The 13,900-nt window shown below is 48.1% G+C and overlaps 1 protein-coding gene across 3 annotated transcripts in view; it reads left to right on the top strand.

The window, feature by feature from the left end:
• The first annotated feature begins 1,795 nt into the window (after window positions 1-1,795).
• The window catches only part of PLS3 (plastin 3), a 44,702-nt gene continuing 32,597 nt past the window's right edge, over window positions 1,796-13,900 (top strand). The window contains exons 1-2 of one of the 3 annotated variants that reach the window (XM_031594191.2): window positions 1,796-1,950; window positions 7,361-7,507. The gene's annotated coding sequence lies outside the window, so the exon portion shown is untranslated. The remainder of the gene's footprint in view (window positions 1,951-7,360; window positions 7,508-13,900) is intronic. The other 2 variants (XM_090150389.1, XM_031594192.2) reach the window with 2 other exon arrangements.

The following is a 13,900-nucleotide window of genomic DNA, read 5'->3' as shown; positions in this document are numbered from 1 at the left end:
CCAAAAAAACCCAAACAACCCAACAACCCTTAAGTGTCTTTTTTTTTCCCCTAGAATTCATAACCAGAATCAAAAACATGGGCAGTTCTGTCGTGTTGGTAATGCAATTTATCTAATACCAGCACAGGACTCCCACCACAGAGTGTAAAATATAGATGGCTATAAAATTACTATTGCAACCTCCTGAGAGCTGCTCTGATAAACTGATGAATATGTAAACATTTCTGACATCCAATGGGAAATTCAGCTGTAAGTGGAGAATAAAAGGATGGGAGCAAGAGAGTCTGATTCTTTCTCGGGAGCTGCTCCAGCTAATGGGATGAGGAACCTCCCACTGTGAGCCGTGTTGTTCCCATCATGTGGAACCACTCTGCCAGATCCTTTCATTTCATAGCTTTGGAAAATTAGCTGCAAAATGGTTTTTTTCCTGATGGTTTTGACAATGAGATGTGACTTTCTTTACTCTGTCATGACCGGACCGGCAGACTTTCTGTAAATAATTCATGCAAAGCCATATAATTTGTGACTGTACATGTTGCACTTCTAACGTGCATAAATATTCATCACAATGGATCCTGCTGGCCAGTCCTAGCTAAATATGTCCTACATTTATTTAATTTTTAAATAGAAGAAAGAGAATGATCTACTGCTGGTGTGGGCCATATCTAATTATAGTTTGTTAGGTAATCGTAGCCTTTCTGCAAGTTCAATCTTCTCACCGTGGTGGAAAATAGTTAAGCACAAAGAAATGGGACGTGTGCTATTGCTCTGTAGAAGATCTAACACCTCACATTTACACTCCTGTTTACACCTGAATTTATTACTTTGTACTGTTCTTACCTCCAGGCACAGACATGGCTTATCTTTCTGACCTGAAAAAGGTCGTCTGTCCCTGAGAGCACACCTCCCTTCTCCCAAAAGCAGAAGAAGGCTTTCAGGCCTCAGTCTGCGTTTTGTGCTGCTGGAGGTGGCAATGTCATGCTGGTGGCTCATGGTGCTGGGAGGAGTGAGGTCCCTTATTTGGGACACAGCTTTCTGACCCAGCTCTGTGCTGCAGCTCCAGATCCCTTCTTTCTGTTCACCTCCTTCCTCCCAGAGCAGATTTTGTTTTTCTTTCTTAGTTCAAGGCTTTCCTTTTGAATTAACTTCTGCTCTTCATCACTTCTGTGCAGGAGCATCCCTAGGGCCCTCGGCTTCCTGAGCCCTTCCAGCAATTTTCAGTGTGAATGTCTGTGCAGCAAACACAGAAATGAGGCCAGTTATGAGGCCATCTATCCCAAATCGGATGGCTGGAAGCAGGGAAAGGCCAAAGCAATGCTCCATGTGCAGGAATGCAGAGCAGGAGTGCAAGGAGACAGACACCTGCACACACCCCCTGTCGGGGGGGGTCTCTTGGGAGCCCCCCACCCACATCAGCTTCACTTGGGCATCCTCAGCACCTCCAGCTTGGGGTGGAGAAGGTAAGGTTGCAAGAGGAGCCCTGAACCGGGAGGAGGAACGCATCCCCAGGGATGCTTGAGACAGAAGGGATGGCAGCCAGTAGAGGAGAAACGCACACAAGGGAAGAACGAGGAAAGCTTGCAGGACCGGAACAACGCGTGCATGGGAGCTGGGATCCACGGAGCGGGGATGCTTGCGGGGTAGCAGGGCCACGCGGAGCAGGGTAAGGCAAAGCAAGGCAAAGCAGGCGGTGCTCCGAGCCGGCCGGCTCCTCCCTACCCTGAGTGACTTCGCCGCCGCCTAATCGCCGTTCTGGGCCGCCGTGATGTGCGGCCTCCGGGGTCCAATCCGGAGGGGCGATGGGGCTGGGGCACAACGAGCGCGGGCAGCGGGGCTGGGGCACGGCACGGCACGGCACGGCACGGCACGGGGCAGGACAGCACAGCACAGCACGGTTTGGCTCGGCTCGGCGCGGCGCGGCTCGGCTCGGCTCGGCTCGGCGTACGGGCGGTGAGTGCTGCTGGGAGTTCTCCCCAGCACGGCTATAACTTGGGAAAAAAAGTTGTTGTGCACTCGTTCCGGGCCGAGCATCCTTCCAGCGGCCGCGGAGGTTCCGTGGGGTTCCGCCCGGCCTTGCTTGTCCCCCCCCCCCCCCCGCCGCTTCCCCCCCTCCCATCCCCCCTGTGGCTGGTGAATGGCCCCGGTGCGTTCCTGGTGACGATGGGGCGCTCCGGGTCCTTTGCGGTCGTGAAAGGGACTTTGGGTTGTTGAACCCCGTGGAAAATGCCCCCCACCCCGGGCCGGTGAACAACCGGAGCCTGACTTCTGCTAAACTTCGGGTTTGTGAGAGCTGGGAAAGCAGCGAGCGGCTGCGAGGAGCCGAGCTGCGGCTGTGGGATCCCGCAGGGCGGCACTGGAACGGGGACTGCGCTTCACTTTGGTCTTTTGTGCGGAGGAACGTGGCCGACTGCAGAAAGAGCGAGGAAAGCGGAGCCGGTGGAAGGGGGTGGGATAAAGCGGAGTCGTGGGGTGAGCGTGTGGGTTTATTTTTGTACGTTTTTAATTGGGGCCGGGAGAGGAAACGTCCCCGCGCTGCCCCGAACAATGGCTTCTTGTTGGGAGGCTGCAAAGGGAAGGGGAGCGGTGGGGGCTTTCGGAGAGGGTGAGGCTTTGGGCTTTCTATGGCACGGGGAAGGCTGGAGAGCCCCGGTGGGAGGTAGCATCAAACCCTGATGCTCGCGGAGCTAACGTGTCCTCCAGAGCAACAGAGTGACTTTTAAGTTTTAATCTGAGTGAAAATAGTGGAAACACATGGAGGGGAGTCTAGCTTCCGTGGTACTGCTTCCCTGGGAGAGGCTGCACGCATCTGCTGTGCAGGAGCATCCGTACCTTGGAGCAGAGCATCACTTGGGCTCGTTTAGCTCTTTTCAGGAGAGCTGTTGCATAGCTCTGAGCAAATGCCGTTGAATCAGCCTCGGGGTTGTTATTGCTGTTACACAATCCCAGAGGAATGTGTGTGCAAACGAGCTGGGCTTCCTGTTTTTGGTCAGTCTGTGGAAGAGACTATAAAAGATAATAGATATCTCGGATAAATTGCTTTAGCACGAGAATTTGGAGCCGTCGTTCAGCGGGTAACACTTGTGACTCCTCAAGTGAGCTGGGTAACTTGAGAAGAAAACCTCCTTCGTGCTTGGGAGGCTTACAGAGTCACTTTAAAGGCAACAGCTGGAACCTGGATATAAAGAGGGAATAGTTGCCGAGATCAACATATGTTAGTGCTGTGCATAATGATGTATAGAAATTCAATCTGTTTTGAAAAGGCATCTTGTTCAAAGAGGAGCTGCCGGTAGTCTGGCAGCAGGGCAGCAGCCATGCAAGGGATTAGCTGACACAAGGCCCATCCCCTGGGTGCAATATTCTGCACATTTCAGCCCCAGGGGCACTGCGGGGTGTGCGTTGAGGACTTAAGATTGCTGGTTTGCGTTGGAATGCTTTTAAAAAGATGTATTTAGGATAGTTGGTGACGAGAAATCTTTTTGTTTTGCGGCGCTGCTCTTATCGCAGCCTGTTAATTTTGGCCAGAAGTTGAACAATTTGAGGATGTTGCCTGGTTGTAACTGAGCTCCTTCGGAAGAATTCTCTGCTTGTGAAAGACGAATTACTCATTCTTTGTCTGGTGAACAGATCGTAACATGATTATAAAATTCGGTTATTCAGTACTAGATAGAAAGAGCTGTGCTTAGTCGGGGTCTTTGTTCTCTTATCAAAGCTAATCAGACAAAGTCACCCCTCCTATAAAGTAGGCAAATATCCACCCAGATTAAAGAATGCCCAGGTCTCCAAAAACCTATTTGCTGGCTCTGTCTGGATTAGCTTCGCAGTGGGGACTGAAGACTTCATTAGATGTTTGTCTGATGGATGCTCAGGTTTGGGATAAAGGCAGAGGACCCCCGTCCCCTGGGGCTGCCTTACTGCCTCCTGTGCTCTGGGTTTCAATTGTTGAGAGATTAAGGCTGTGAGTGAAGGAACTGCAGCCTGGTTCGGTGGATTTGGTGCCGCATCCACTCCAGCAGGATCTTCTCCGAACTTTTTCCTGTATTTTCTTGACCCTTGCGCAGCAGCTTAACTTGCTGTAGAGAAATTAGAAGTAAATGAGAATGCTGCTTTTAATGACTGGTCAAAAAGAATGTTAGGTAATTTTGCTCAGCTGCCAGTGATCTTAGTGCACAGCAATACACTTGTGCTTTTATGGTAAAACTTACATAGTAAAACTGCAAATGCTCCACTTCTTGGGGCATCAGTGCATCCGTTGCATCTTTTTGCTAACGTGGTTGGCTTTATGCATCGAGGGAAGAGAAATGCTTTTCTTTGTACGTGGTTGGCAGTGGGCGGAGGGAGGGAGGGTGTGCCTGTGATGTTTCTATACCTGCATGGATATTTTAATCCACTTCTATATTAAAGTTTGTGGTGGTCGGTAATGAGCACCGTTTGTCACTTAACACAGCTGAGGTTGTTTTGGTGGTTATGTCAGATGGTAGAAGCTAACCTGGTGAAGCTGCCCCTACCTGTGTCCTTGGTAACCTGCTTTGCACAGCATTGAGTGATGGGTTGACACAAGGAGGCCGTGTGCTCAGCAAAACCACACACCCGCTCTGCATACTTCTGTGTTTCATGGCACATTTTTCAGATTTTTCTTTCTTTCTTTCTTTTTTTTTTTTTTTAAAGTTACAACATTTTGCATCTCTCTCCTTTAAAATACTGAATGCTGGAGACCAGAATCCTGCAGGGAGATCAGTCCCTCTGTAGACATAGACCTGTTGGCTTGGCTTTCTTCCTTGGGAGTGGGCTTGACTTTCCACGCTGTGTTGTTACCTTGTAGTTTGCAGATAGGGGCCATTGCAATTTGTTTCGTGGGAAGGCTGATGTTCCTCCTTGTACTCAGTGCCCGCTGTCTGAGCATGTGACTGACAGGCTGTCAACCCCGTGGTGCAATCACAAATATTAATTTGTAACTTATTAGTTACAAGGCAGAAGTTCCTTGCCACCCTGGGAGCAGCAGCCATATGAGGCATTAGGAGCTGACTGCTAATCTTTGTATGCTGGGTACTGTTGCTTCTGAAATGTGCTGTGTGTGTTCAGCTGCTCTGTGAGCTCAATGTCCATAAAGCTGCTAATTACATCGAAAAGCCAAACATAAATCTAGCGATAGAAGTTCCTGGATTCGTGTCAAAGAGAAAGCTGGGTGCTAATTTTGGAAGAAGTTCATTAAACAACCTAACTTCATACTTCGTCCTATCACAGAACAGAACGTTCATTCCAAGCAGATTAAGAAGAGTTGGTCTTAGTTTTGTGATGAGGGTGACGCAAGACTGCATTAAGTAATGCTTTTTTTTTTTTTAATTGGGTTACTATAATGAATGACACAATATCACCTTGCTGTGCTCCTCTCCCAACCCTTAGATAGGCATCTGTTGACATCTTTGCACATACGTTTCTATTGACCCTTGGGGAGTTGGAGCATTGCACAAGCAGCTGTGGCTGAGCTCAGCATGCAGTGCTGGTAGCTGGGTGTGCGTGAGGACTGCTGTCCCCTCCAACAGCCCCTGAGATTTGCTCAGGCTGTCACACAGTGCCAGCATTACCTTGCCTACATCCTTAAGGCCTTTTCCAGCTCAGAGGCACCTGCTGTTCTCACAACTGTTATGGGAACAGGTGGGAAGGTGAGAGGTGTGATCTCAGGACTGAAGGCAGCTGAGCAATGGGTTCTGGGTGGTGTGGCTGAGAGATGCTGATGGCTCTGAGCAGAGCAGCTCAGCTGACAGTGAGTGGCTGTAATCACTGCCAGCCCTGTGACTGCTGCCCATCAATGTGCCACTGTTGTGTCCTCTGCTGCACACGTTTGGGGGTTTGTTCAGCTGGATGTTCTGTTTCTCTCAAGCTTATTGCATGGCAAGGGACTTAATGAAGGTGCCCCTGCTGTTGGCTTCTCTAGGGGAGTGCTGGGATGCTTTGGGATAGGTGAGGGGTGGGTTGTGCTGATGCACGGCAGCATTTAGCATAGCTTTAGTCTTAGCCTGCGGTGCTGGCTTGTGCAGCCCTGCAGATAGCCAGCCCTGTTCCAGCATAGTCAGATGGTACAGCAAGGCTGATGCCATGCCTGGGGGGATCAATCCCACATGCCCCCACCTTTATATCAGCGCAAGGGATCTTGCTGTGCTGCTCATCTCCTTCATAAAACTCATTTCTACCAGGTTTTGTGTTTTCTGCTTTAGATGCAAGCAGCGTAAGACTCTGTAGCATTGCTTCTGCCAGCGTGGGGTCAGGCAGTCCTGCCTGTCAGGGATGGTTGAGCCCCATCACAAACCTCAGGATGGGCACTTTGCAGCCCTGTGTGCCTGATGCCCACCTTCCTGACAAGGAGTGGTTTTGACAGCAGCCCCAGGGTGGGACTTGGGCTGGTGTATGGCTGCAGGATCCAGTGCTGGGCAGCAGGCACCGCTGGCTGTGTGTCAGATACGTTTTGGCTCTGGGTGTGATGGGGTTGGTGAACTCTGTGATCTGTCAGCCATACACACGGCAAACCCTCTTCTCTGAGTGAGAAGCAATGGAGCAAGGAGGCAGAAATCTCTGCTTCAAAGGCTGGGAGTGCAGGACGTGCCAGTGTGTGCTCTGCCAACACCAGGATGCTCAGTCCTGAGGTATCAGAGCTCTGTGCAATGGGCAGGGGCTGCTCCCAGCATGGTGTGCCCAGGCCAGGCAGGGTGCTGGGGCATCCTGGCAGCCTGACAGCTGTTGGCTTTTTTGGCCACAGATTAAAAATGCAAAGAATGACAAGCAAGTCCTGTCTGACCCGCTTGGAAGAATTAGATGGGGTGTGCTCCTCTAACAACTAGTGGGTCAGGTCGGTGTTTTGTGGGTCACACTCAGCCCTCTGTTTGTCACTGGGTTTGCGAGTGACGTGGGGATGAAGAGGCAGCCCACATGTCCTCAGTGGGGTTACTATCAGCAAAGAGCTGTTCTTTCTCTTTTTGCATGTGTTGCTGTTTGATCCCTGTTAGTTTATCTCTGTCTTTCAGCAGCTGGGAGTCACGAGGATGGCGGCTGCCTGTGGAAATGCAGCGTCCCAGGCAGGCTGGCTGCTGGTGCTGTGCCCAGGTGGGATGCAACACACGCTTGCACCACCACAGCTGTCCCCACAAGGCACGGTGGCCTCAGCATTACTGACATAAATAAAATAATTACTGGTTCAACATGCAGCTGAGGATGTGGGGAGCAGGACAACTGTCTGAGATGGGAAGCTCTGGTCAGGGTTGCGGCCGCTTGCTCATGTCAATTCATATGGGCCAGATGCTTATAAGCAGTCTCCTTGTCTCATTTCCTCCTTTGAAATGCTTACAGCTGTTTTTCCTTGCCTCTTCAGTAGGTTTTTGTTCCTGTCAAAAGACTGACAGCTCACAGATGCTCCTGGGAGTCCCTGCTGCATAGCTGTGGAGAGAGACTGTTGCTGTGGTCTTCAGAAGAGAAGGTGTAGTGTCTCTGCTGGAAGGCTAATTTCGGATGTTTTGGAGTAAGCTGGTTTGTTTGTTTCTTTTCAAACTGAAAGTGGCTTGCTGTGATGGGAAGTGGGAGAGCAGGTAGCAGGCGCTGTCCTTTGTGGGTGGAACAAGATGGGAAGAAGGGATAGTGATAGTGAACATCACCTGGTGTTAAGGGGTATCTAGGGTCCCCTCATACTGCTTCACTAATGAAATCTTAGGTTGAACTTCACAGCTTTGTGTAGATGTTTACCTTTTTTCTTGGAGACCAGCGACTGAGATGCCAGCGGTGCTTGGGGTGCATCAGTGCTGGTCCTCAGCTTTGTTCTGGTTCTCATTAGTCTGACAGCTCGCAGATGGCCATTATTTCACTGAATATTCACTTCTCTAGTGGAGCTGGATTATGAGTGCAATTAAAGAGGATAGCTAAACAGGGAAAATAATGGAAATGCACTTAGCCCAGTGTACTTTCTTTTCTCTTCTGCCCTTTTTTTGCATTCTGCCAAGAGAAGTAATTGCAGACTTCTGTAATGATGTTAATAATCCAGCCCTGGTCAGGCAGAGAAGGAACTCTGGAGATACTGTTGCCAGTGTTTTGCAGTTTGTGGATGGATGTTAAAAAAGCATCTGAAAGCAATAAGAGAAGCTGTACGTACCCTATTTTAGACAAATTGTGCTGTAGGGAAGGTGGAGGTAACGTGGTAGAAAGAAATGGCTGTGTTAAGTTGGGTTGAATGCCTTTGTCTTAAGGAGTTGTTGGGCTGTTGCCTGTATTAATCAGAACCTAGAGGTCCAGTTATGTAGGAAGTCTGTGCGATCTGACTCTCTTGTAGGTGCTGAGAGCATATGAACCATTTCTGCCCATGGTGGGTTGCCTGTTGGCCATTACCATAAATATGCAAAACAACTCTTATTTTCCAGTCGTCAGTTCACTTTGGCAACTCTGCTTTGTCCTTTTCTTGCAATCCCAGCATCAGAAGAAACAAGGTGTCCCAACGGATGCTGCAGTGGTGTCAGAGAGGAAAGCTCCTTGCTTGGGATCCTGGTTGTATGTCTATGGCTGGTGGCTGCTTCCCTGCCTCATCCTCAGCAGGGTATCACTGCTGTGCAAGGAGCCATGGTTTGAATAGGAAATATTTTGGAACTGTGCTCTTCTGTTCTCAGCCCATGATAAAAACGATACCTTGTAAGCTGTGTTTGGAAATAGAAAATAAAGCGATTCTGATTCATGGTCTTTAGAGCGTTGTTCTTTAGACCAAAATACACAGGATAAATCTGGCCCTTCCCTCTATTCACTTCTCGTAGCCGCCTTTGTTTTTTAATTTATATATCTTTTTATTCTAAATTTCTCCTATCCCCAAAATAGAACAGACATCAGCCTGCAAGCAAAGGTTGCCAGGCATTGGTCTTTTGGATTGTAGTGGTTTTTTGGCCTGGTTGGACACTGAGCTCCACCCTACATGGGCTTGGATTGAAAATAGCTTTCAGTCTGCTGAAAAGAAAGGCTGTGCACAACACATTTGTGTCTTGGCTCCTGGGATGCTGGCAGCCATGGGAAGACCTTCAGCTGCAAAATGCCTTAGAAAATCTGCTGCTAATGCACCGGAAAGTGTAGGGATGACCCCTGTCAGCAAGGTGCACAATCAAGAGTGACCTCCTACCCATGCAGTTATTGCAGAGATGGAGTACAGTTTTTAGCTGTGCTTCTTGGCAGGAACTGAGAGTTGAAAAGTGTAGGCTGGGAACCATGGACTCTGCAGTCCAGTGGTGTAGAGGAAACCCCTGGTTCATCCTTATTAGTGGAGAGGGTTAGTTGGATGGGATGACCCTTGGGAGAAGCCCAGCTCTCTGAAAGGAGAGTTTGGGGCTGGGGAAGTGCTTTCACAGAGGGGTGAGTGCTGTGCTACCTAGATCTGTGAGCTTGGCAGAGAGCCTGGTGAGCAATTGTATCTGTGCTGTGCGTTCATTGGGAGTTAACACCCCTAGCCCCAAAGCAGAGCCTTGTATCATCCTGAATTCTTGGTGAGCAGCAGTTTGATGCCTAGCAAGAACCTCAGTGATGTTTTAGGGGGTGCTTTTGGCACTGGGCTGCCAACTGAGGTAAGTCTAAGCCCAGGAGAGCTGTAAGGCTTGGAGGCTGCTCCTGTCCTGCAGTTTCCCACACAGTCCTGTCTGTCTGGGCCTGAGCTGCATGATCTTCCATCCTCTTATTAAATTAAACAACTGAAAAAACCCAAACATTAAGGGCAGGAGATCTGGGATGGTGATCTCATTCTGCCCTATGCCTATTAGAAAAGTCAAGTTCTAAAGCCAAGACTGCTCAGGCAAGTTGGAGTGGTTGGCTCTGGGATTGCTTTCCTTGCTTTGGGCATCGGTTCTCTACCTAGTTAAAGCTCAGCTGTTGACTCCTTGCCTTGTTTAATGTTGTTTTCCATTGTCCTTGGCCATGCTCATGAGGCAGTGAGTTGCTTCAGCAGTGCTGTCCCCTGCCTGCTCTGCAGGGACGGTGCTACGTGGTGCCTGTGGGACTCGGGGCAGCCTCCATCCTATATGGATGTTCTGGGTGAACAAAAGGAACAGGGGAGTGTGAGGGAGGAACAGAGACAGGAGGAGAGCAGGGAGCCCCTGCCTGGTGCCTGTTTCACAGCTATTTCTGACTAGCATGCTTCACAGGCCTGGAATGGTTTACATGACCTTGATGATCAAACGTCTCTCTGAAGTGCCTTTTTCTCTTCAATTTCTGTGGACTCCGCCTTGGCCTGTTCTGTTTCTGGTTCTTCTAATCTAGGCTAGACTGCAGAAAAAAACTTCAAGATGAGGAAATATTGTCTCGTTTATAAAACCTTTGTAAACAGTTGTGAAGCTGACTGTGGAAGGGCACCAGGAGGACTTTTTTCCTCCTAAAGTCTAGAGACAGAGCCTTCAGCCTTTGCCTAATTCAGCTGTGTGTTTTTACTTAAGCTGAGAGTCAAGAGTCTATTAGTTCACCTCTCAATTTCTTAAAGTGGAAAAACTGACTCCTGCAGTTATTTCTTTACTACAGACATTTTTGTGCTAAAGGGACTGATTTCTTTTTTTTTTTTTTCCTTGAAAAGAATGCTAGCAAGGCTGCTTTTAAACGTTATATAAATGCAGGGACTTTTATGAAGCAATGTGATTTGTTGCCTGTTACAGAAGCAAGTCAAGAGAAGGAAAACCTGCAGAACACCAATTTGGGAGCAATTGCAAAATAAGCAGAAGGAAGCAGAAAACGTAAGGAAGAAAATCTAATGATGTGGGGTGCCTCAGACAGGCAGTGTGAATGTTCTGTACCTATTTTTCTAGCACCAGTTGCTAGTGAGGCTGTGTTTCAGGAGGATGCTGTGCTTTGGAGGAGATGCAGGTGAAAGCAGTGCAGCAATGGTATGCTTGGCTCTGGGTGCTGGAGGTCATCCTTCCTTTGCTCTGGGGCCCAATTGTGTGGCTGCTGCCAGGTTTGGTGGGCACAACTGCTTTTCTTGCCTTGACTCCAGGTGATGGGGAGACTGTTCTGCTAGGAAAACATAACGACTTGCAGGGCACTGGAGATGTCCTTTGAATCCCTACTGGATTTGCAGCATCTCATTGAGGTGGCAGGAAGTGAAGCTTAAGGAAAATCCCCTTTGTTCTGCCTTCTTTAAAGATCGACATATGAAAAGTATTTTGATCCTAGAAGGGGAATAGGAAGGCACGTGATTCTGCACTCAGATTTTTACATGTGGGACTGATTTTGGGCACTATGTTTGGGATTGATTTAGGGTTTGCCACAGCTGAGTGCGCAAAAGATGTTTAAAATGGAAGTTGAAGATGATGGATAACAAACTCGTACCTATCTGTGTTAGATGGAAGGTGATGTGCAGTGGGGTGTCTGTGAAATAACTGTGCTGTCACCCATGTGCCACCTGCATGTTTTTCTGTGCTTGTCTTGTTGCAACCAGGGAATTGTTGCTAAAATCCTACTTTATGCCCTTTACCTCAAGGTATGTTTGTAGCTTGGCAATGCAGGAGCTGACAAGTTCAGGTGTGATCTTGCTTGTGCGTGCTGCAAGTCCCATAGCCAGTAACACTGGCTTGTCAGTGGCAGGAAAAGGGGCTGGGAGTGATGCTGTTTGTGTTGATGCAGTGGTCAGACAAGTCCCAGTTGCTCCCCTTCTTTTGCTGGAGGAGGTGAAGCTGCTGGGTGAACACCGAAGTTTTCAGTGTCTCCAGAACAGCTCTGCCCAAGTGGAAACTTAAACTCAAGCAACCCATCCCTGTGATTGGTAGTTGTAGTTCATGAAGCAGTGTTTCAGCTGGGTCACTGGCTAAACAACATCTGAAAGGTCATAAATCCCAGGTCTTTGTTTACGGTGCCTTTGCAATCTTGCGTTCCTCCTGATAATCAGCTGGGAAGGGTCTGCAGAGCATTGTTTGGGTTTGGAGCAGGGCTGTGGTTTTGAGATTCCAGGATGCTGAGTCTTGTCCCAGGGTTTGGCTTGGATGCTCTCCTGCCTTGGAGCCTCTGTGGCAGGACCCTAATGAGCAGGCTGATGCTGGAGTCTTGTAACAGTCTGTTGCTGTTTTCTTTGAGTTAAAAACAGTGTTTGCCTTCTGCTATGGCTGCTGGGCAGCTGCATTGCTGCAGTGGAACACACACACACACACACACAACTATAAATCCTGTAGTCAAATGTTTCCTTGACCCAACATAGAACAAGGTGCTTTTTTCCAGCTGGTCACAGGAACGAGGGAAGTGAGTTGAAAAGCAATATTACAATTAAGCTTTTTCTTCCTGAATTCTGCACAAAACATTTTGCCTCTAAAAATAGACCACGAGGACTTTATTTTTGGGAAATGCATAAGGTGTAGGTGGAGTTACCAATCCCATTGTGATTGGTGTTGCAGACAGGCAGGGAGAAGCTTGGTCTTGCTTTTAAGAGCTTTTTCTCTGGTTTTAACACTTCTGAATGCATGTCTAACTGTATTTCCATTTGCTCTCCATCGACCTCCTTCGAGTTCCTTAGTGTGCTTGGAAATTATGAGCAAATTTGGTCTTTGTTAAGGTAAAATCTACTTCTCCTTAGAGGAGAGAGGGGAAACTGGACCTTCTGAGGGCTGAAAATGTTTTCAGTGACTGTCCTGGATGTCTGACCTCAACTTTAGTCTGTTCCTTTCTGCTCTGTTTGGCCAAGGTTAGGCCTAAGCTCTCTCTGGGGACACAGATAGGACATTCCGGAGCAATCTCGCCTCTGCCCTGCTGCTGCCCACCCCCTTTGCAATGTTCTCGTCGATCTGATTTCCAGCTGGGCTCTTGCCACTGTTTAATACAAACCAAATGCTTTAGCACAAAGGCAGTGTAGCCAGACTACTTATTGAAAACTTGAAAAATGTACGTTGCTTCTGCTTGGCTAAGAAGCTCTTGGGAGCTACCATTGCTCTCCTGGACGGGTGGTTATGGCAGCCCTGACTTGCAGCCATCGCTGATGGCACAGCCTTGCATGCCTCCCTCCATTCCTCTGTCTTCTCCAACGGGTGAATGACCTTTTGTTGGGTTATGGGGAATTGTTTTAGTCAATCTCTTTATTCACCAACTTCTGAAGGTCTATATAAGATGATCTTGGAAAGCCATTAAATGCAGTGACGTTCAGCAGTTCAGCCCTATGCTAATGGCCTTGAAACCCTCTCTTACACAAGCATCTTTATGACTGGCACCAGTCAATAATTCACTTTAGTTGTTAAGACTTTGGCTATTGGACACCTAATAGAGTAGTGCTCTTCTAGTGCATTGCTGTTTCATGTGTTATATTCCCAGATAATACTCTAGGTCAGTATTTGGATCTCTTTGACCTAATCTGTGTTGTACCTCCTGATCTTATTGTTTGTTGCTAGAGCTTACTGCCTGACCTGCAGTTGCTTTGTGCCTTCTCTGAAATAGTCTGCCTTGCTTAGGCTTGGCTTCATGTAGGATCTGTAAATGTTATATATTTATTTTTTTATTAAACTTGGAAACGTGAGTGTGGTGTTTTTTTTTTTTCCCCACAGCAATTCATATATTATTATACTCAGTAGCAGCAATGGACTTAAGAGTGCAAGAAATCAGCAGTCAAAGCAAAGAGTGGCTTCACAGCACAGAAATCTGTTAGTAGCTTTCTTTATGGTCTGGAAAATATGAGGAAGCTTACTAATTAACAGCATAATGAGCTGTATGGTGAAGATAGCAGTCTAGGGACCTGAAGGCTATGGGTGACAAATTGCACTTTACTTGTGAATCAGTGGCAATCCAATCTAGTGCTCTCATCTTTTTACACATCAGAAAAAAGTGCAGTGGATGTAGGGCTGCTGGAGTTGGCCTCTCCAGTAGATCCATCCTACAGGAGATTTTCTGTTGGGGCCTTTGGAAAGAACAGTTCTGGAAGAAGCCAACAAAT

Source organism: Phasianus colchicus, chromosome 14 (assembly GCF_987193195.1).
Source record: "Phasianus colchicus chromosome 14, bPhaCol1.hap1.1, whole genome shotgun sequence".
In the NCBI taxonomy this organism is placed as follows: domain Eukaryota; kingdom Metazoa; phylum Chordata; class Aves; order Galliformes; family Phasianidae; genus Phasianus; species Phasianus colchicus.
The sequence above is the reverse complement of the archived record's forward strand: the minus strand, read 5'-3'. Positions and strand labels throughout refer to the sequence as shown.